The sequence below is a fragment of the Stenella coeruleoalba genome (genome assembly GCF_951394435.1).
Source record: "Stenella coeruleoalba genome assembly, chromosome: X".
Taxonomy (NCBI): Eukaryota; Metazoa; Chordata; class Mammalia; order Artiodactyla; family Delphinidae; genus Stenella; species Stenella coeruleoalba.
The window spans coordinates 21,430,239-21,454,275 of record NC_137152.1 but is presented as its reverse complement, the minus strand read 5'-3'; positions in this window follow the sequence as shown (position 1 = coordinate 21,454,275).

The window sequence follows — 24,037 nt, the reverse complement described above, 5'->3', positions numbered from 1 at the left end:
CTCTGCACTGTTGACATCTGGGACTGGATAATCATTTGTTGTGGGGGCCTGTTTTGAACATTGAAGGGTCTCTATCCACTAGATGCCGGTGGCACCACCACACCTAGTTGTGACAACCAAAAATGTCTTCAGATATTGCTGAATGTTCCCTGGGGAGCAAAATTCACCGGTTTGAGAACCACTCATTTAAAGTGTAGAATATGGTGGGAAGCAAATGTGTCATTAGGGCCGTATCTATTGAAGAAGTAGGGAATGGAAGTGGAAATGTCTAAACAAGGAGTTATGTGATCAGATTTTCATTCTGGAATGCTGAGTAGCAGTTAGAAAATTATAGAACAGTCCAAGGAAGAATTAATGGGGGGCCCTAAACTAGAACAGTGGCTGTAGGAATGGAATGGATGGAAAAAATCTGAGAAGAGTCTTAGCTGATTAGACTTAGGGGTTGGCGTTGGGATTGAAAAAAGTGAAGTTGCTTTGGCAAAAGAAATAAGGAATCCCATTTTGGGTATGTAGATTTAGAGGGGCTGGTAGTATATCAAGGAAGAAATACCTAGTGAATATTTCTAGATCTTAGAAAAGAGCCCCAGAGGTTATCAACGTTTAAGTGGGAGTGGATCCTGTGGGAAAAGATGAGAAGATGAATAGAGTGAGAAAATGAAATGCTTAAGTAGAGAACCATGTGAAACATTAACAATTAAGTTAAGAGGTCTTAGAATAGGAGGTGCCATAAAGACTAGAAGGAGTTGCTGACAAGGTAGGAGAAAGGAGGTGTCACAGATACTGACGATGTCGGGAACAACAGTGCCAACTGTTGATGAATATTCGTGTAAGATAACTCAACATGGTTTTTGTTCTTCGGTAGCACGGAAGTCTTTAGTAACTTTATTAAGAGCTGTTATAATAGAGTGGAAAAGATAGAATCCAGTTTGCTTTGGGCTACTCAGAAGCCCACGGAATCTAAGCATGAAGAGAGTGAAGCACTACTTCCTCTGAGCTCACAATAACACATTACTGTGGGAGACTCAAGCTACTCCTATTGTTTTGGCCGTGAGATATAAATGGACTGTTACAAACAGGCATGACATATGAGGGTCCGGAAGTAATTCATCCACTGCACTCTGTGTTAGTAGGGCCCATGTAAGAACATTTTGTCCAGGTTTGTTCACATCACCTTCAAAAGAACTTGTAGACATTTGTTAAAAATGATCAAAGGTACAGAAAATAACTCCTATGGAGGAAAGCTGTTTTGTGGGTATTTTTAGCTTATAAGTGGAAAACTTACTGTGTGACTTAATTACAATTTTCTAGAATATGAGAATTTGTATGGACAAGATGCATATTGGATATTTCCATGCTCACATAAGAGAAATGGGCTTAAATAAAACAAGAAAGGTGTTCTGGAAATGGCTATCAAAGGAGGTTTTGAGATTCATATTTTTCAGAAGATAGTGTCCATTATGTAAGAACTATTCCATTAAAAAGGAAATTTACCAAGTAAAATGCATTTCCTTGATTTATTAACATTAACTTTCACAGTTTTGATTTACATGCATTAACTTCCAAGAATCAGGTACAGTGCTTTGATTTATACATCATGCATGTAAAAGTTTTTATTAATGAATCCTAAATTTTAAAGTTGTGATTTAGTATGTTAGTTTATAAATCTTATCTTTAAACTTCCAATTTAGTGCTGTGATTTATGGGTGTCAAGTTTCATGCTATTTATGAATCATAATGTTAAAGTTCTGATTTAATATGGTAGTTACTGTAAGAAGCATTAGTGCGATAAAATGCAATTCTTAAGAGACTAAGTTAAAGCTGATCGATATTCCTATATGCAGCACCCTGTACATAGGCTCAGTTACAAAGCCATCCTCAGTGGTATATTTTGAATAGAATGCTGCGATAAGGCTGGAAGAGAATTCAGTAGACTTTTAATAAATCGTGTTGAAGGAACTGTCTTCCCTTTTAATTAGACCCTTCATGGTAAAAGTGAGCAGTTTCAATGTGTGGCTATGGAGCGCTTGCAGTGTGGCTGGCTGGTCAAAATCGAGATGTGCTGTAAATGGAAAATACAGATCAGATTTTGCAGAGGGAAAAAATGTAAAATATCTTGACAATTTTTATGAGTTACATGGAATTATGATATTTTAGATAGATTAGCTTGAACAAAGTAAACTTCATTTGTTCCTGAAGTGTGGGCTTTAGTAGTCGCAGTGTGTGAACTCAGTAGTTGTGGCTCGTGGGCTCTAGAGCACAGGCTCAGTAGTTGTGGCGCACAGGCTTAGTTGCTTTGAGGCATGTGGGATCTTCCCAGAACAGAGATCGAACCTGTGTCCCCTGCATTGGCAGGTAGATTCTTAACCACTGTGCCACCAGGGAAGTCCCCCTCGCCCCGGTTTTTTAAGTAAAAATTAAAGACACGCTTTTCATTTTCACCAAGGACTTTATTGAACAATGTATTCACCCTTTTGTTCCACTACCTTCTGCCATTTTCAGGCAACTTAATAATTCCATCTTCCCAAAACTTTATCTTTTTGAGCAAAGAAATGTTCAGGTACCTTTTACAGTCTGCTAGAGAATTGAAATTTTTTCCATTAAGAGAATTTTGTAAAGACTGAAATAAGTGGAAATCCGAAGGTGCAATGTCTGGTGAATAAGGCAGATGAATCAGAACTTCCCAGCCAAGCTGTAACAGTTTTTCCCTTCCAGTCCCACCATATACACATCACCTTCTTTGGATGAAGACCGGCCTTTGGTGTGGTTGGTTGTGGTTCATTTCGCTTGCCCCACGATCTCTTCCATTCCACACTGTTGTACAGTTGAAATGAAACAAATTTCATCGCCCGTCACAAGTTGTTTTAAAAATAGAAAGTTTTCATTACATTTCAGTAGAGAATTGCATGCGGAAATATGGTCAAGAAGGTTTTTTTTGCTTAACTTATGTAGAACCCAAACATCAAAGCGATTCACATAACCAAGCTGGTGCAAATGATTTTCAGCACTTGATTTGTATATTTTGAGTATGTTGCCTATCTCCCACGTGGTATAACGTTGATTGTTTTCAATTATTGTTTCAATTTGATCGCTATCAGCTTCAACTGGTCTACCCTACCATGGAGCATCTCAGTGAGAAATCTCCAACACGCAACTCCACAAACCACTTCTGACACGTTCGATCAGTCACAGTACCTTATCCATACACTGCACAAATCTTTTTTTGCGTTTCAGGTGCATTTTTACGTTTCTTGAAATAATAAAGCATAATATGCCGAAAACGTTGCTTTTTTCTTCCATCTTCAATATTAAAATGGCTACACTAAAGTTCACCAATTTTGATAAGTCTTTTTTTAAATGCACACTGATACATACAATCTAACAAAATTGTTTGGAATGAAATTAAAGACAACTAAGTCCTGCTAGAGCCACCTTACGGAAAAACCAAAGGAACCTTTTGGCTCACCCGTTATGTTTCCATTGAACAGCAGGGCTCTGGTCCTTCCACTGTTTTTCAGAATAAAAGCACGTGCGAACTGCAATCCTTTCCCGAAAGTTCATTGATGATGTTATGATCAGCGTACTAAAAGGAGAAAGGATGGTCAGACAGGAATATAATTTGTCTCCCTTTACCCTGACCAACTTGATTCTCATTAAGTGAGATATATAACTTAGAGACAAACATTATTGTTGTTTACTGCATTTGTTTACTGCATGTTGTTTACTTCCTGGAATGGGTTATACTTTCACTTAATCTTTCTAAGTTAGCGTTTATTGACTGCTTACTATGACTTGAATTCTTACGTGAAATGCTTTCTTTATATAATATTTCATTGAATCCACATTACAGCTCTATAAAATGGATACTATTAATACATTGCTACTATTAACATCGACTCTGAGGCACAGATAAGTAACATGATAAAGATCACACGTTGCCAGAGTTCAGAGTCGAACTTAGAATCTATTTTCTAGACTCCATACGTTAAACAGCCGTTCAAGGCAGACATTTGGATTCTGCAGCTATAAGCCGTGCCCCAACTTGTTTTCTAAAAAGGGATATGTAAAGCGGAAATGTCAGGATCTCAGCCCAAACCCCTTACTTTATACTTTACATTCTTGCCTTTCTTTTTGACTAAAGATATGTTAGGAAAACCAGCCAAGGCAGTCTGAGCAAGGGGTAGGTTTGTCAGGCAAGCTATCTGGTCATGCCAAGCTCCAAAGCTGGGGCTCCAAATAAATCTAGTGGAAAACAAAAGCAGTCAGTATTCTGAAGATACGATGGAGCTTTTCTGTTCCTGTTTTCCTAACAGAAATGGCCATTTGTGGCCTTTGGGGACTTCTGCCTTAATTAGAAGTAACCACTCAGGTGATGGTAGCTTATCTAATCCTGCCTTTCACATGTTTCTGAAAAGGAGAGCAGGAGGTTGGCAGCTTCACGTTTTTAATTTGGTAGTGTTCCATGTAGCTTTTTAAACCACAGTCATTCTGCTTTGCTTTACTACAAATCCAAAAGCAAACTCTAACTTTGCTTTGAATGTTCCATTCTCAAGAGATAATATGTAGAGTTCAGAGAAATTCACTGAAATATTTAATAATAATATACTTGGAATTGGAAGATGGAGTTTTGAATTTAAATCTGAGCCAGAAAATATCTTCTAAGCTCACTGAGGGAAAAATAGCACCTTGATGTGGAGTGACCATAACAACATCCCAAAATCCCCAGACAGTCAAAGCAATAAACACAAAAAATCTGTTACTAAAAACTAAAACACTCATGATGACAAAAAGTAAAATTTAATAACACCTCCTGTTGTTGAAGTGAAAATAACTGTATTTAAAAGTGCTGACTAAAAATAGAGATAATGCACAGTATTTTTTCTTTTTCATAGATGTAAAAAATATAATAAAGTGTTAGATGTAGTAGTCCGCACGCACAAAAGGTGAAGATAAATTGTGAGCAAACTGGGACTCTAAAGACATTTTAGTATCTTCTGAGTTAAATTCCTCGAGGCCGTTACCAAATAAAAATTTAGTTGTCTTGTGCAATGTAATAGCTATTCTTTGCTTGCTAGCTAGCACAAAAGCACTATATAACAATGAGTTTGAATGTTCTTTTCAGACATTGTCAAGGATCATTCCGGGACCAATAATTTCACCATCAATGAAAGCTTTAATTAAAGCAGGGAAAAATAAAAACTGCAATAAATGGCATACTTAAACTTCAACTCTGTATGCATGTCCTAGCAATGTTAATTTTATCATTCAGAGAGGAAGTATGATAAAGTGCTCAACACATGTCACTTATTTTTATTTAAATTTCAAGTTTCAGAATATTATGTCTGGGTTATTCCTTAGGATATATTATATAAACACCATTGATATATGCTGAAGAAAATAAACATTAAATCAAGTGGAGATGATAGATCAGGATACAAGAGTGAGACTAGGTTTTAGTCGTTGACATGTGCACTGATCATTTCAACTTTTAACATTTCATAATCTCACCAAAGCTCACACAGCTTCCCAGATCCTCTTATCATTTTCCTTGGTTGAAAAGTATCATTTCACATCTGCCAGTTGTCTGTGGTTCCCAGTTTTCACCTGAAAATTCAGCAGGATATTAAGTTTCTGGAGGGTCCTGACTAGAAAATATGTAATAGATTGCATTCTTGTTTAGAAAATCTTCGCTCCTCTCCCTCACCCCATCATAGAAAGAGTGGACTTCACTGCCCCATTGATGATGGGTTCACCATGTGATTTACTTTGACCAGTGGACCAGTGGAATGTGGAGGGGAATGACAATATGCCAGTTTTAAATGGAGGCAGTCCTGAAGAGAAGTTTTTTTTTTTTTTGAGTTATATTTCTTTCTTTATTTTTATTTTTTTCCCATTCTATGGGTTATCTTTTGACCTTTTTTAAAAAAAAATTTATTTATTTATTCTTGGCTGTGTTGGGTCTTCGTTGCTGTGTGCAGGCTTCCTCTAGTTGCGGCGAGCGGGGGATGTTCTTCCTTGCGGTGCCCAGGCTTCTCATTGTTGTGGCTTCTCTTGTTGTGGAGCATGGGCTCTAGGTGCACGGGCTTCAGTAGTTGTGGCATGTGGGCTCAGTAGTTGTGGCTCGTGGGCTCTGGAGCGCAGACTCAGTAGTTGTGGCGCACGGGCTTAGTTGCTCCGCGGCATGTGGGATCTTCCCAGGCCAGGGCTCGAACCTGTGTCCCTTGAATTTGAAGAGAAGTTTTAAGAGGCACTGAGAATTTCTGTTACACTCTGACCCCTGCATGAGAACACTTCATTATAGGTAGGAGGTGTTTCTTCAACTCTGAGTCCCAAAATAAGAAGTCACTTGAACCTGAAAACTACCTGAAACTGAGTTATCACAGCTAACCTACAGATCCATGATCAGGAAATAAAGGTTTCTTGTGAACCAATGAGATTTTTGAGTTGAATATTATAGAGAATTATCATAGTAAAAGCTTTTACAGAATGTAAGGAGAGTGAGGGCTGTCAATCTAAGGACGATCTTGGAATTCCCGCAGTCAGGCCAAAAATTATATAAGATGGTAAGAATTAGAACTTGGATTTGTCACGTGATATTTTCTTCACAAGCTGAGAAAAGTGGAAATAGTTATATAGGGTACAAGATAGGACAACGGCCTTGCCAGTTGTGTCACTATGTCCAAGTATTTAATAAAATATCTAGATATTGCGATATGTCTGTCTAGCTATCATTTGTCTGGTTCCAAAGCCCATAAAACCATATAACAACGGAAGCAAACTCTTTTAGAGAACTCTTTGGTAACTTGCCCAATATAATGGTGGATGTAGGTGGACACAGTCTCTGAGTACCTTTCTCCACGTGAGAGTAAGTCAGTGCTAGAGACAAAGCAGTGCCTGAAATTCCTTTTTTTAAGTTAATTTTTTTTGGAGTGTAGTTGATTTACAATGTTGTGTTAGTTTCTGCTGTACAGCAAAGTGAATCAGTTATACATATATATATATATATATATATATATATATCCACTCTTTTTTAGATTATTTCCCTATATAGGTCATTACAGAGTATTGAGTACTGTGCTATACAGTAGGTTCTTATTAGTTATCTGTTTTATATATAGTAGTGTGTATATGTCAATGTCAATCCCCCAGTTTATCCCCCCCGCCTTCCCCCTTGGTAACCATAAGTTTGTTTTCTACATCTGTGACTCTATTTCTGTCTTATAAATAAGTTCATTTGTACCATTTTTTTAGATTCCACATATAAGCAATATCATGATATTTGTCTTTGTCTGACTTCACTCAGTATGGCGATCTCTAGGTCCATCAGTGTCACTGCGAATGACATTATTTTGTTCTTTTTTTATGGTTGAGTAATATTCCATTGTATATATGTACCACATCTTCTTTATCCATTCATCCGCCAATGGACATTTAGGTTGCTTCCATATCCTGGCTATTGTAAATAGTGCTGCAGTGAACATTGTGGTACATGTCTCTTTTGGAATTATGGTTTTCTCTGGATATATGCCCAGGAGTGGGACTGCTGGATCATATGGTAGCTCTATTTTCGGTTTTTAAAGGAACCTCCACACTGTTCTCCATAGCTGTAACAATTTACATCCCCACGAACAGGGTAGGAAGGTTCCCTTTTCTCTACACCCTCTCCAGCATTTATTGTTTGTAGATTTTTTGATGATGGCCATTCTGGCTGGTGTGAGGTGATACTTTGTTGTAGTTCTGATTTACATTTCTCTAATAATTAGTGACGTTGAACATCTTTTCATTTACTTTTTGGCCATCTGTATGTCTTCTTTGGAGAAATGTTTTTTTCGGTCTTCCACCCTTTTTTTTTTTTTTTTTTGCGGTACGCGGGCCTCTCACTGCTGTGGCCTCTCCCATTGCGGAGCACAGGCTCTGGACGCGCAGGCTCAGTGGCCATGGCTCACAGGCCCAGCTGCTCCCCGGCATGTGGGATCTTCCCGGATTGGGGCACGAACCCGTGTCCCCTGCATTGGCAGGCGGACTCTCAACCACTGCGCCACCAGGGAAGCCCTTCCACCCATTTTTTGATTGGGTTATTTGTTTTTTTGATATAGAGTTGCATGAACTGTTTGTATATTTTAGAGATAATCCGTTGTGGGTTGCTTCATTTGCAAATATTTTCTTTCATTCTGTGGGTTGTCTTTTTGTTTATGGTTTCCTTTGTTTTTACACACTGTATCTGCTCTTGAGTCACAACCCCCATATTCTTCAGAGAGTACCTTGTGTGTTGGGTCATGTTAAAATACATTTAGACATGTAACTCCCATGATTACATGCCCTTGAATTTTAACTGAGGGTATTTGTCAAGTTCTAAGGAACCTGTTATAATTTAGATTCAATTTCACAGGCCTAGAAGTTGCATGCTGGGGAGTTCTCTTGGCTCAGTAACGTCTTGATTAAAAATCTGGGTTAGGGACACTTCTCTGTGCTTGTTTCCTTATATGCAATTGCTTATTTGAGACTATATTAACCAGCATGGTCAGGATTAACTTATAAGTTATCGTTAAGGATTTTGAAAAGATGAAGTAACACAAAAATGTATTATGATGTCCTAAGATTACTAAATAGATCAATTTTTTTCTAAAAAAAAAAAATCCAGTGATTACACCTTTGAAATACATTTTGACTGGCTCCCCAGCAATCGTTGATTTCTCTTATATGCAGATGTTGAATCCTCAAAGAGAACCAAAGCCAAATGTTTGATATCCTGGAAATGCTTTCAGTTTAGTGATACGTTCTAGAGATTATACATTTCTTTGAACCAAATCTCACCATTTGGTAATTTTGTCATTTTATAATTTGAAGTTATACACAGTCCACAGTTTTGACACCAAGTGTTCTTAACATCAGTGATAGAAAGTCAGTAGAATTCTGAATTTTTGGTTGAAAATAACAGAAAGTAACTCTGGCTAGCATCACCAATAGAAGATAATTAGCAGGATGCAGGAAGAGCTTAGAGCACAGTGGACCCCTGCAGAAAGAGTCCAAGCACCTAATCGATATGAGTGCTTCAATTAGTATAGCTCCCCTAATTCCTACCTTCTTTCCCTCTTGTAATTACCAGGGAAAAAGTATCTGATTAGCCTAGTTTTGATCCTGGTTCCACCCCAAGGTCATTCAGGTATTACTAAAAAGCTGAGGCCACAAAATATGGAGGAGGTTCCCAGCAACCAGGCAGTTATTAGAGAAAGGAAAGTCTTTGGAAGCTGGACCAGGCAACTACTATAAGAAATACCCTTTTCAAATTCTCTAATGCAGGCTCTGCTTTGGTTGGAGGTTGTTTTGTGTCTAAAGTTTAAGTATAATAAAATTTAGAGTTGATCAGCAATGTCAGAAACATGGTAAATACAGTTAGTCATTTAAAATAGTAAAACACGATTTTTAATGTAAAAAGCGGACGTAAGTGTTTCCTCCCTCCTTCCTTTTTCCCCTTCCTTTTCCCCCCTCTTCTTCCTCCTCCTCCTCTACCCCCCATTTTTAATATAAGGACTGGTGATGGATATAGTATGCGTATACACATGTGCAACATAAACACACAAGTTTGCCAAGCTGTTTTGTACTTGCCGCTTTATAATGTGAACACAATTTCAGTTCTCATAATGAGCCAGTATCTGCACACAGGTCACTTTCCTCAGCCCCACTGTTCTTCTACTCAGTCTGAAATCTTCTCTTTCCCAAACAGTCACAATGCTGTAATCCCAGTGTGCATTGTTTATTCCAAATACATCTATTGCTGTCCTTTTTTTAAAATTTAGAAGGCTTTGGAGAGGTGATTTATTTGGCATATATCTTTCTTTTTAAGCCGTCAAAGAAAATTTGGATGAATGTCTTATGTGCTCACTAAATTTGCTTCTAGCAAGCTGGTTCATCCAAATCCATTCCCTTGACCTTAGTGGTACATCTGTGATAGTTGGGGCAATACATGTTTTTTGCTGTTAACAATGGTGATTTAGAATTTCTCCATCTGAATAGCTCGTAAAAAAATAAGAGCCAATACAACTTTTATTCTTTCCACAGCCTCAGTCAAGGATACAGTTGCCTAGAAAGAGAATGAAATACGTTGTGGAAGGAAACAGTTAGTGTGAATCAGTTCTTTATTCTGCTGACACTGTTGTGGAGAGGTGATACATTGCCTATAACTATCCAAGTCCTTCTTAGCTTGTTGGAAATTCATAAAAATAATGATCAGCTTACTAGCCTAGACTTTTAAATAACAAATTAGATTCTCTGTAGGCCATTAGACTATTAGAATAAATATTTATTGACATTGACTATTGAAATACATTTAAACTTTTAAAACAAGTTAGATATATTTGAGCCTGTATTTACTTCTCCTCCCATCTTAAATTCCTTTTAAATTATCCAAGAAATATGAAAACAGCAAATGATGCCATTTAAAGGCCAGAAACTTTGAGTAATTTCTGAAGATTTGATGTAACCATTTAAAATTTCAATACAAACACAGTGTTGCCAATATATAGAGTGGACAGGATTCCATAATGACGTCAATAGAGCACAGGAACTTGCTTCCAGCCATTAGTTTGAATAAAGGAGGGCCCTCAGGAATGATTTTAGGGTACCACACAAAAAGAATGGGTTGTATTCTCAAGCTCACATGACATAGAGAATGCTATTGTTTGTTTCCCTCTCAAAGATGATGGTCACGTCACTCAGAGAGCTCTTGCAGCAACCCAGACAATGTCAATGTCAGGCTTCCACAACAAAACTAAACACACACAGGGACACACACACACACACACACACACACACACACAGGGGAAAATAAATGATACTGCCCCTGTGTGATAGCTACCTCCACATTTCTAAAGGTCATCGGAGCTCTGGCCAAATACAGGGCTCCCAAGCTGAGACTTGTTGAGCCAAGGGGTAAAGTTTTGCCTGGAACAATGGCAAAGAGGAAATCTTGATCCCAAGAAGGTCTAGGGAATTTTCTCCAGTGGTGCCTCTATATGCAATACTGAAAATTAACTGCACACCAAAGTAATAAAATTACCTGCATTAGATTGCTTTCAGAGTCACATTTTAGCAAAATAAAAACAAAATACGAACTTCTTTCTCTTTTGTCTAGTACTACAAGACTTGAATAACAGACACTTAAGATTTCTTGTAAAATCTATCTCTAATTTGAGGAACAAGGAGAAATGAGCAAGGACAAAGGGAAACATATAAATATTCTATCATGTTGCTGACTCCAAATAGATATTCTCCTGTGGAAAAACAGAAGAAACATTTAAAAATCTCTAATTTTTGCCAGAGGAACCAGTGACGCACAGTTACTAGTCAAGTGAAGCCTTTCTGGATCCTTTACTACTCTTGCCCCCTCTCGCCTTATTACCAGAGGAGCCAGATACAACCTGAAAATGGGGGAGGAGGGCAAAAATGCCAGGAGGGATTTATTATAAAATAAAAGAAGCAAAAATAATGTTTTGATAACGAGATAATTTTGTGGAGGAAGAAATAACTTTCTAGCTCACACTACCCAGCAATTTCCGAGAGAAAAAAGATTTAAATATACAAAATGTAACCCAAAACTAACTTGACAAACACTTGGGAGAATTCTTTTACAACCAAGCATTGGGGAAGATATTTATACTTTGGCCAAATTTTAGAAACCACATATGAAGGACTGATAATTCAACTACAAACCATTAAAAAATCTGCATAGCAAAAACAAACACAAAACACCATAAAGTCAAAAGACAACAGATTATTTAAAAAATTGCATATTTTTTCTCAAGTACTAGGAGGATATTCTTCCTAATATCTGAATACTACCCCCCTCCCCCAAAGGTTAATGGACCTAAACAGATAATTTACAGAAAAGGAAATACAAATGGATATTAAATACATAGAAACATACTCTTTTTTGCTGTTAAAAGGACATGAAAATTAAAATACACTGAGATAAGATTTTTACCTCCTGGTTTGGGAAAAAAAATGAAAATACATAGTGTTGGCAAGGCTATTGGGAAATACACGCTCTCATTCATTTCTGATAGAAATGTATACAACACTCTGGAGGACAGTTTGGCAATATCAGTAATTTCACTTTCTGGAATTTATCCCACAGATATACTCACTGTATGAAAAGATTTTATTTCTCCATTGTTTATAATAAATAGTAAAAAAATGAATATCTGTCAATAGAATACTGGTTAGATTAATCATGGAAAATCCATCAATAAAATAAAGCTGGATAAAAGGATAGAGAAGCTCTTTATATATTGATAGAGTAAGATCTCTAAGAAATACTAAGTAAGAGCAAACTGAAAAACAGTGTATTGAAGTTGTTTTGTTTGAAGAGGGAGGACATAATTTTCATATTTGCTAGCATTTGCTTTTAAATCTTTGGAAGGATGCACAAGGATTCTTCTTTTTTTGATAGATCTTTATTGGAGTATAATTGCTTCACAATATCGTGTTTGTTTCTGTTGCACAACAAAGTGAATCAGTCATATGCATACACATGTCCCCATATCCCCTCCCTCTTGAGCCTCCCCATCCCACCCCTCTAGGTCAACACAAAGCACCGAGCCTATTTTCCTATGCTATGCTGCTGCTTGCCACAGCCAACTATTTTACATTCAGTAATGTATATATGTCCATGCTGCTCTCACTTCGCCCCAGCTTTGCCCTCCCACCCCATGTCATCAAGTCCAGTCTCTATGTCTACCTCTTTATTCCTGCCCTGCAAATAGGTTCATCAGTACCATTTATTCATTTATTTTTTTAGATTCCATATATATGTGTTAGTGTATGGTATTTGTTTTTCTCCTTGTGACTTACTGTGTATGACAGACTCTAGGTGCATCCACCTCACTACAAATAACTCAATTTCGTTTCTTTTTATGGCTGAGTAATATTCCATTGTATATATGTGCCACATCTTTATCCAGTCATCTGTCGATGGACACTTAGGTTGCTTCCATGTCCTGGCTATTGTAAACAGAGCTTCAATGAATATTGTGGTGTATGTCTCTTTTTGAAATGGTTTTCTCAGGGTATATGCCCAGTAGTGGGATTGCTGAGTCATATGGCAGTTCTATTTTTAGTTTTTTAAGGAAACTCCATACTGTGTTCCATAGTGGCTGTATCAATCTACATTACCACCAACAGTGTAGGAGGGTTCCCTTTTCACAACACCCTTTCCAGCATTTACTGTTTCTACGTTTTTTGATAATGGCCATTCTAACTGGTGTGAGGTGATACCTCATTGTAGTTTTGATTTGCATTTCTCTAATAATTAGTGATGTTGAGCATCTTTTCATGTGCCTCTTGGCCATCTGTATGTCTTCCTTGGTGAAATGTCTATTTAGGTCTTCCACCCATTTTTTAACTGGATTGTTTGTTTTTTTGATATTGAGCTCCATGAGCTGTTTGTATATTTTGGAGATTAATCCTTTGTCTGTTGTTTCATTTGTAAATATTTTCTCCCATTCTGAGGGTTGTCTTTTTGTCTTGTTTATGGTTTCCTTTGCTGTGCAAAAGCTTTGAAGTTTAATTAAGTCCCATTTGTGTTTATTTTTGTTTTTATTTCTGTTACTCTAGGAGGTGGGTCAAAAAAGATCTTGCTGTGGTTTATGTCAAAGAGTGTTTTTCCTATGTTTTCCTCTAAAAGTTTTATAGTGTCTGGTCTTACATTTAAGTCTTTAATCCATTTGGAGTTTATTTCTGTGTGTACGGTGTTAGAGAGTATTCTAATATAATTCTTTTACATGTAGCTGTCCAGTTTTCCCAGCACCATTATTGAAGAGGCTCTCTTTTCTCCATTGTATGTTCTTGGCTCTTTTGTCATAATATAGGTGCCCATATATGTGTATGGGTTTATCTCTGGGCATTCTATCCTGTAACATTGATCTATATTTCTGGGGTTTTTTTTTTTGTTTTTTTTTGCCAGTACCATACTGTCTTGATTATCATAGCTTTGTGGAATAGTTTGAGGTTGGGGAGCCTGATTCCTCCAACTCCGATTTTCTTTCTCAAGATTGCTTTGGCTATTTTGGGGTCTTTTGTGTTTCCATATGAATTGTAAGATTATTTGTTCTACTTCTGTGAAGAATGCCATTGGTAGTTTGATGGGGATTGCATTGAATCTGTAGATTGCTTTGTGGAGTATAGTCATTTTCACAATATTGATTCTTCCAATCCAAGAACATGGTAAATTTCTCCATCTGTTTATGTCATCTTTGATTTCTTTTATCAGTGTTTTATAGTTTTCTGAGTACAGTTCTTTCACCTCCTTAGGCAGGTTTGTTCCTAGGTATTTTATTCTTTTTGTTGCAGTGGTAAATGGGAGTGTTTCCTTAATTTCGCTTTCAGATTTTTCATCATTAGTGTATCGGAATGCAAGAGATTTCTGTGCATTAATTTTGTATCCTGCAACCTTACCAAATTCATTGATTAGTTCTAGTAGTTTTCTGGTGGCATTTTTAGGATTCTCTATGTATAGTATCATGTCATCTGCAAACAGTGACCGTTTTACTTCTTCTTTTCCAATTTGTGTTCCTTTTATTTCTTTTTCTTCTTTGACTGCTGTGGCTAGGACTTCCAAAATTATGTTGAATAAGAGTGGCAAGAGTGGACATCCTTGTCTTGTTCCTGATCCTAGTGGAAATGCTTTCAGTTTTTCACTATTGAGTGTGATGCTTGCTGTGGGTTTGTCATATATGGCCTTTATTATGTTGAGGTAAGTTCCCTCTATGCCCATTTTCTGGAGAGTTTTTATCATAAATGGGTGTTGTATTTTGTCAGAAGCTTTTTCTGCGTCTATTGAGATGATCATATAGTTTTTATTCCTTAATTTGTTAACGTGGTGTATCACATCAATTGATTTGCATACATGGAAGAATCCTTGCATCCCTGGGGTAAATCCCACTTGATCATGGTGTATGATCCTTTTAATGTGCTGTTGGATTCTGTTTGCTACTATTTTGTTCAGGAGTTTTGCATCTATGTTCATCAGTGATATTGGTCTATAATTTTCTTTTTTTGTGATATCTTTTTCTGATTTTGGTAACAGGGTGATGGTGGGTTCGTAGAATGTATTTGGGAGTGTTTCTCCCTCTGCAATCTTTTGGAAGAGTTTGAGAAGGATCGGTGTTACCTCTTTTCTAAATGTCTGATAGAATTCGCCTGTGAAGCCATCTGGTCCTGGACTTTTGTTTGTTGGAAGATTTTTAATTACAGTTTCAATTTCATTGCTTGCGATTGGTCTGTTTATATTTTCTAATTCTTCCTGGTTCAGTCTTGGAAAATTGTACCTTTCCAAGAATTTGTCCATTCCTTTGTGTTTTTCCATTTTATTGGCATATAGTTGTTTGTAGTAGTCTCTTGTAATCCTTTGTATTTCTGCAGTGTCAGTTGTGATTTCTCCTTTTTCGGTTGTAATTTTATTGATTTGTGTCCTCTCCCTTTTTTTCTTGATGAGTCTGGCCAAGGGTTTATCAATTTTGTTTATCTTCTCAAATAATCAGCTTTTAGTTATATTGATCTTTGCTATTGTTTTCCTTGTTTCTATTTCATTTATTTCTGCTCCGATCTTTATGATTTCTTTCCTTCTACTGACTTTGGCTTTCCTTTGTTCTTCTTTCTCTAGTTGTTTTAAGTGTAGGGTTAGATTGTTTATTTGAGATTTTTCTTGTTTCTTTAGGTGAGATTGTATTGCTGTAAAGTTCCCTCTTAGGCCTGCTTTTACTCCGTCCCATAGGTTTTGGGTCATTGTGTTTTCATTGTCATTTGTTTGTATGTATTTCTTTTATTCTTTGATTTCTTCAGTCATCTCTTGGTTATTTATTAGCACACTGTTTAGCCTCCATGTATTTTGTTTTTTACAATTTTTTTTCCTGTAATTGATTTCCAATCTCATAGCGTTGTGCTCAGAAAAGATGCTTGATACGATTTCAATTTTCTTAAATTTACCAAGGCTTGCTTTGTGACCCAAGATATGATCTATCCTGGAAACTGTTCCATGGGCACTTGAGAGGAATGTGTATTCTGGTTTTTTTGGATGGAATGTCCTATAAATGTCAATTAAGTCATCTTGTTTAATGTGTCATTTAAAGCTTGTGTTTCCTTGTTTATTTTCATTTTGGATGATCCGTCCATTGGTGAAAGTGGGGTGTTAAAGTCCCCTACTCTTATTGTGTTACTGTCGATTTTTACTTTTATGGCTGTTAGCATTTGCCTTATGTATTGAGGTGCTCCTATGTTGGGTGCATAAACCTTTATAATTGTTATATCTTCTTCTTGGATTGATCCCTTGATCATTATGTAGTGTCCTTCCTTGTCTCTTGTAACGTTCTTTATTTTAAAGTCTATTTTATCTGAGTATTGCTACTCCATGTATAAATTTTAATTTTTGACCCATGTAAAAAAATTCATTCTAAAATTTTTTAAAAGGTTAAAATATACTAAGAAGAGTAGTAAAAATTTTTAGTAGAGCAGATGATGATATGATAGAGTTAAAATAAATAACTTGGAAAATTAATAGAACTTAGAACTTTAAAAGAACAATAAATTAGACGAAATGCTGCCAATTCTGACCTAGAATAAAGAACTAAAGATGAAGCACATGGGATTATGAGTAGGAAAATTATATAACCACATATACAAGGAGTTTCTAAATATAAAAAAGCAATTGTATGGCAATGAATGTGAATTCCTCTCTCTAGCAATGAAGTTTTTCTAGGAAAATAAAAATTAATAAAAGTGCCTGAAGAAGACCCCAGAATGCAGAATTCTGGATTACAGTAGAAATTGAGTGAGATTCTAAGAATTACCTTTGTGGAATATCGCCTGAATGGACATCCATGGATGAGTTCTCCCCAGCCTTTAAGAAACAGACAATTGTAGTGGCATTCTAACAGTCTCACAGCAAAAAGCAAAGAGACATTTCATATTTTGTTTCATAGACCTACTATCATATCATGGTAATATGCCTTCCTAGTGAGCAAGTTGAGGTGGTAAACATGTTAGTTCTTATGCTTTTTCCTGGCAATAATTTTATCAGTTATATTCTCAGGTTAAATAAACATGCATACATTTTCATATCATTGTGGCTCCCTTCACAAACATTTTGTTTATGACAGCATCTTCCGTAGAAACTTCTGTTTATAAAAGTTAACTGCCCTAGGAAGTATATTACAAGAGGAATTCCAAGAAGCACAGAGTTTCTCCATGCCTTGTAAAATTATTTCTATTAAAATGAGATTTTTATGAGCACACAGGTTAACAGATTATGCTCTCCTTCCCTCCCGTAAAAGTCATGAGTTTCATCTGGGAGCTAGTTTTTCTCTTTTAATTATAAAGTGGAATAGTTAAGACATATCTACTTTTAGTTAATCCAAATGAACAAAGGCTGCAAAACAGTTTGCTGATATAATCCTTGAGATACATTAGTACATTTTTAAGGCTTACCTAAAAAAGGTGACTCCAAATATATATGATATAACTATAAAATCATAAATATCATTCATTCCATTAAGAATAATACCATGCAGAAAATCATATCTGTTCTTTACACTAAGAATGGACAAAGGGTAAATAATGTATTATAAGAGCATATTTATATACAGTAGAAGTACTTACAATTAAACTGTTATACAAATTAAGCTATATATATTTCTAAAGAGTCTGCAAAATTCTGACAAGTGATTTCTTGACGATGCTGAATAAATGCACAGGTTACATACAGAAATAGAAAAAATTCTGTACATAACTAGTTTGAGCTTTGCTATTCAGCACTGTCTAATTTGTAATATGGAGGATGATTGTAGATTCTTTTTTGTAAGCCAAGAATTAAGATTTTCATTGATTAAGGTCCTAAGAAATAATGTCAGTGGTCAAAAATATTTTGCAACTAAAATCCCCCCAAACAGCTATGAACAAGTGGAATTTGAAATTAAAAACACAGTACCATTTATATTTGCACCTCAAGAAAGTGAAGTATTTAAATATAAATCTAACAAAATATGTACAAGATCTACAGGAAGAAACTGTAAAACTCTGATGAACAAAATCAAGGAAGTAAATAAATGAGATAGTCCATGTTCATGGATAGGAAGACTTATTATTGTCAAGATATCAGTTCTTGCCAATTTGATCTATAGATTCAATGCAATCTCAGTCAAAATCCCAACAAATTATTTTATGAATATTGAAAAACTGATTCTAAAGTTTATATGGAAAAGTTAAAGACTGAGAGTAGCCAACACAATACTGAAGGAGAAAAAAAAATTGGAGGAGTGACACTATCTGATTTAAAGACTTATTATAAAGTTACAGTAATCAAGAAAGTTTACTATTGGTCATAAAATGGACATATGAATCAATGGTACAGAAAAGAGCTCAGAAATAGACCCATATAAATATATTCAACTGACCTTTGGCAAAGGAGCAGAGGCAATGCAATGGAATAAACATTGTCTTTTCAACAAATGGTGCTGGAACAACTGGACATCCAATGTAAAAAAGAAATGAACCTAGACACAAATCTTACACCTTTCACAAAAATTAATTCAAACTGAATCACAAACCTAAATATAAAATGTAAAACTATGAAATATCTAGACATGACATAGGAGAAACCCAAGGTGATCTAGGTTATGGTGATGACTTTTTAGATATAACACCAAAGGCACAATCCATGAAAGAAAGAATTGATAATCTGGACCTCTTTAAAATTAAAAATTTCTGCCTTGTGAAAGACAATGTCAAGAGAATGAGAACGCAAGACACAGACTGGGAGAAAATATTTGGGAAAGACATATCTGATAAAGGACGGTTATCCAAAATATACAAAGAAATCTTAAAACTCAACAATAAGAAAACAAACCACTTGATTAAAATATGGACCAAAGACCTTAACAGACCCTTCACCCAAGAAGATACACAGATGGCAAATAAGCTTATGAAAAGGTATTCCACATCAATGGTCATCAAGGCAATGCAACTTAAAATAACAGTTCGATGCTACCACACACCTGTTAGAATGGCTATAACACTGACAACAACTCTATAACACTGACAACACCAAATGCTGGTGGGGATATGGAGCAACAGAAGCTCTTATTCATTTCTGGTCCAAATATAATGGTACAACTACTTTGGAAGATAGTTGGGTGGTTTCTTAGAAAGCTAACATACTTCTATCATACAATCCAGCAATCACACTCCTTCATATTTACCCAAAGCAGTTGAAAACTTATGTTTACACAGAGACCTGCATGCAGATGTTTATAGCTAAACATCTAAATTGTTAAAACTTGGAAGCAACCAAGATGTCCTTTAGTAGGTGAATGGGTAAATAAACTGTAATACATCTAGACAATGGAATGTAATGCTAAAAAGAAATGAGCTATCAAGCCATGAAAATACATGGAGGAAACTTAAGTACATATTACTAAGTGCAAGAAGCCAATCTGGAAAGGCTACATATTGTATGATTCCAACTACGTGACATTCTGGAAAAGGCAAAAGTATGAAGACAGTAAAAAGATCAGGGGTGGTGGGGTAGAGAGGTGAATAGGCAGAGCACATAGGACTTTAGGGCAATGAAAATGCTCTTTATGATATTACGATATTTTACATTTGTCCAAACCCATGGAATGTATAATATCAAAAGTGAACCCTAAGGTAAACTATGGATTGTGAGGAATAATGATGTATCAGTGTAGGTTAATCACTTAAAACAAGTGTCCCACTCTAGGGGGATGCTGATAATAGGGGAGGTTATGCGTGTTTCAGGGCAGGGAGTATATGAGAAATCACTCTAACTTCCCCTTCAATATTTCTGTGATCCTAAAACTCTGAAAAAATGAAGTCTTTAAAAAATCCTGGAACACCCCAAAGAAAGAGTAAGTGGAGGTTATGTAAGATTTAGATACTCCCCTGAGCTACATAGCCATTCTTGTTCAATGTTCACTGTTTCTTCTGATTTAAATGTTTTCTTTTTCTTTGGAAAAAGAGCCTGTAATTTTTACTTTCCACAGTCTAGTCTAATTGACCAACCTTATCTCTCATCATGTTTCACACAGATTTCTTCAGGCAAAAATCCCCCTTTTTCCCCCTACTGAGACATATTCTACTTATTCCAAACTCTATGTCTGCTTTCCTAATTGCTTATACTCAGAACATAATTTACAACATTCACTTCTCAAAATCTTACCAATTCTGGTAGCGCTATCTAATATTTTACTAACTCTGTGATGTGTTCTTTCAAGAACCTAATGACCTGATTTTTTCATATATACACTTTATATTTTGACACATGCATAAGATTAAGTAATTATTTTGTATGGTTTTATTGTGCTCTCTAAATATTTAATGATTGTTAGACCTGTGTCCTAAAAATACTGTGGTGGAAATTTACTGAGGGCAGTATTCTTTGCAAATATACTTTTATATTCATTGCAGTACCTAACATATTGTTCAGTACTAGTTCTCAAAGTGTGGTTTCTGAAACCATGGCAGCAGCATCATGTGGTGTTATGCATTGAAATGTGTTCCCACCAAATTCATATCGTGAAGCCCTAACACCCATTCTGACTCTGGAGATAAGACCTTTAGAGTGGTAATTAAGGTTAAATTAGGTCAAAAGGTTGGGGCCCTAATGTAACTGGTGTCCTTATAAGAGGAACAGACAGTAGAGGATCCCTCTCTCTGAATGTGCCCAGAGAAGTAGTCATATGAGCACATGGTGAGATGGTGGCCACCTACAAGCCTAGAGAAGAGGTCTGAGAATGAAACCTACCTTACTGGCACCTTGATTTGGACTTTCCAGCCTCCAGAACTGTGAGAAGTAAATTTCTGTTGTTTAAGCCACCCAGTCAAGTGATACTTTGTAATGGCAACCCAAGCAGACCAGTACACTGGGAAGCTTGTTAGAAATGCAAGTTTTTGGGTTCCACCCCAGACCAGAAACTCTGGAGTTGAAGATCAGGGGTCTGTGTTGTAACAAGCCCTCCAGGGGATTCTGATGCAAGCAAAAGTTTGAGAACCACTGACTTAACACATTGCTGTGTATGTTAGTACATACTGAGGGATTTGAAGAATGCGTTTGATACTTTGATTAGAAAAACTTGTTCCCTATATAGGTTTGAATCGTTATGAGTTTGATATACATTCTTGAGCCAATTTCACTAGGCAAGCCCATTACATTTTAACAACTACACAGTAGATACCGAGTTTTGAACACTCCTGAATTTTACCATTAAATCCTCATTTGGACATCTAAAACTATCTCCTTCAAACTGGGCTTCATTTTTTCACTGCTCATTTGTCCCTCTCGTTGTTGTTATTCATTTCTTCTCTGCGTTTTTGTAGTGTGGAAAGGGCTGCAGGAGATTAGGATAATTCATTTCCCAACTAAGTAGCTTCTGGCTTTAGTCTTCACATGCAATACTTAAAAAGCTTGAAGACTTTTTAGACAGTCCATGTGAGCATGAAGAAAAGGTTTCAGTGGAAATCAAAATGAATTAGTGAGAAAATCTGCACCCTATTGATAGTGGCACTTTTGTTCTGAGGGCTTGGTAATACGAGAAATTGAAGAATGCCATTAGAGTTATTGACTTGAAACATATCCAGCATTACTTTGTAAAAGTGTTCTGTACTGCAGACAGAATATATTTTTAATAGTCAGACACTTTGCCATATTCACTGCATAAATATGATTTTAAATGTTATGGAAGAGATGACATATAAACATGTACCATTGTGCACACTTTGAAAAAAAGAACTTGCCATTTGCCCTTCTTTAGCAATATCCTCTCCTAATTATGGAACACAAAAGTTGTATTTCTACAGTTTGTCGTTGTGTGAAAGGAACTCAAGTAAAATTCAGTCCTCCCAAACATTTAAAGATTTATAATTAACGAGCTGTCTGCTGAACAATTGAGTTTATTCATGATGCAAGTCATTCACCTTCAAATGCCTTTTTCCATGACAGATTGAAAAAAAGAGTACGAATCAAGTATTCCTCTGTAATTCAGATTATAAAATATACTAAATAATTGCACCAACTCATACTTTGAAAGCCCGTGAATACCTTTGTTTAAAAAAATCGTGACACAATGTTCATGAAACCCAAAGTTTTCTAAAAGTGAAGGTTGCCTTTTATACTTTAAAATCCTCTTGAAACGTTTTCTAGTGCAGCGTGACCTCAATTCCAATTAAGATGAACTCATAAATTTCAGTAGATTGTGACTGCTTGTTGGCAGCACCCATGTCGTATTTTTCTTTGTATCCCCCAACAGATAGCACGGGGCTTGAAACATAGCTGTTTCTAAATATTATTGAATGGTTTTGATTTAATAGAGATACAAAGAAAGCTCAGTATAGAAGCCCTATAATTTAGCTGAGAAATGCTTATTTCCTAGATTTGCATAAACTAGCATTTATTGAGAAAGTGTACATAATTAAATTGAAAGAATGAATTGCAGCAGGGTTTCATTACCAAAAATCATGATATGGTTCGTTGAATTTTCCAAACTGTCAATCATATATTATCCTCCTCACTAGTGCTATCAGCAGTGGATCAAAATTTCAAATCTTTCTTCTAGTGTGTGTGTGTGTGTGTGAATGTGTGTGAATAAGGTATACCTGTATATGTGTGTGTATATATGTATATGCGTATGTATGTGTGTGTGTGTATATATATATATGCCTTAAGTAGGCCATTGTGTTCAATTTAGGAGAACAAGTGGCTCAGACAATTCATCACTAATAATTATTTTGTCTTATGAGTTGAAAGGTAGGAGTCAATTTGAATGATTCCGCTCATGATTTTGCTGTGGATTACAATTCATTTGAAGCTATTTTCTGGATTTGACTTTTTTCTGACTGATAACTTTTTAAAAATGTTTTTGAGGGAAGACTGCCTTTTCTGACTTTGGATATGAACTTTTTCTCCTACCTAGAAAGGTTTTAATTTAGACCTTTTAAGTCTGCATTTGTATCTGTTGGAAACTCATTTTGGAAAGACCATACTTTCTTTTTCATGACTCTCATTTGAAACTTTGGATTGTTTTGTGATAATTGAATTTTTAAATGTAATCTTTCTTATAAATGTTAACTTTAACTTTTTAAAAAATAGTTAAAATTTTTAATTAAAAAATTCTGACACATGATCAATTTTTTTCAGTAATTTGTTCCTCTGTGAAATAAATCAGTTAAAAGGGAGTCCCAAGGCTGGATGTGTGTTTACGTAGAGAGGTAGTTTGAGTACAAAAACATCTTCAGATCATCTCTATTATTCAGGTGTATTTTACTAAGAGTAAAGGTTGTGCAAAATCACAATGGAAGATTGAGGGTGGGACAGAGACATTAGGCAGCAGAGTTATAACAGGCAGTTTGGGGGCTTCCCTGGTGGTGCAGTGGTTAAGAATCCACCTGCCAATGCAGGGGACACGGGTTCAATCCCTGGTCCGGGAGGATCCCTCATGCCGCGGAGCAACTAAGCGCGTGCACCACAGCTACTGAGCCTGCACTCTTGAGCCCGCGCTCCGCAACTACTGAGTCCACGTGCTGTAACTACTGAAGCCCGCATGCTCTAGAGCCTGTGTGCCACAACTACTGAGCCCTCGTGCTGCAACTACTGAAGCCTGTGCACCTAGAGCCTATGCTTTGCAATGAGAAGCCCACGCACCACAACGAAGAGTAGCCCCTGTTCGCCACAACTAGAGAAAGCCCAGGCACAGCAACGAAGACCCAACGCGCCAAAAACAAACAAAAAACCCCAAACAAACAAACAAACAAAAAGCAGTTTGGAGACTTTCAAAGACATGACCATCAAGTTAATTGCAATCCACTAGTCTAATCTGATACTGCACTTTTAAAATCTTCACTATCTTTCCTTACCAGCCGTCAGGATTCTCAGTGGAGAGAGTCATAAAGCCATGAGCCTCTGCCTAAATAGCGTTTACAGTCAATATCATTATCTTCTGTCCACTTCACCATTCTGCTATACTCTAAGATATCATAA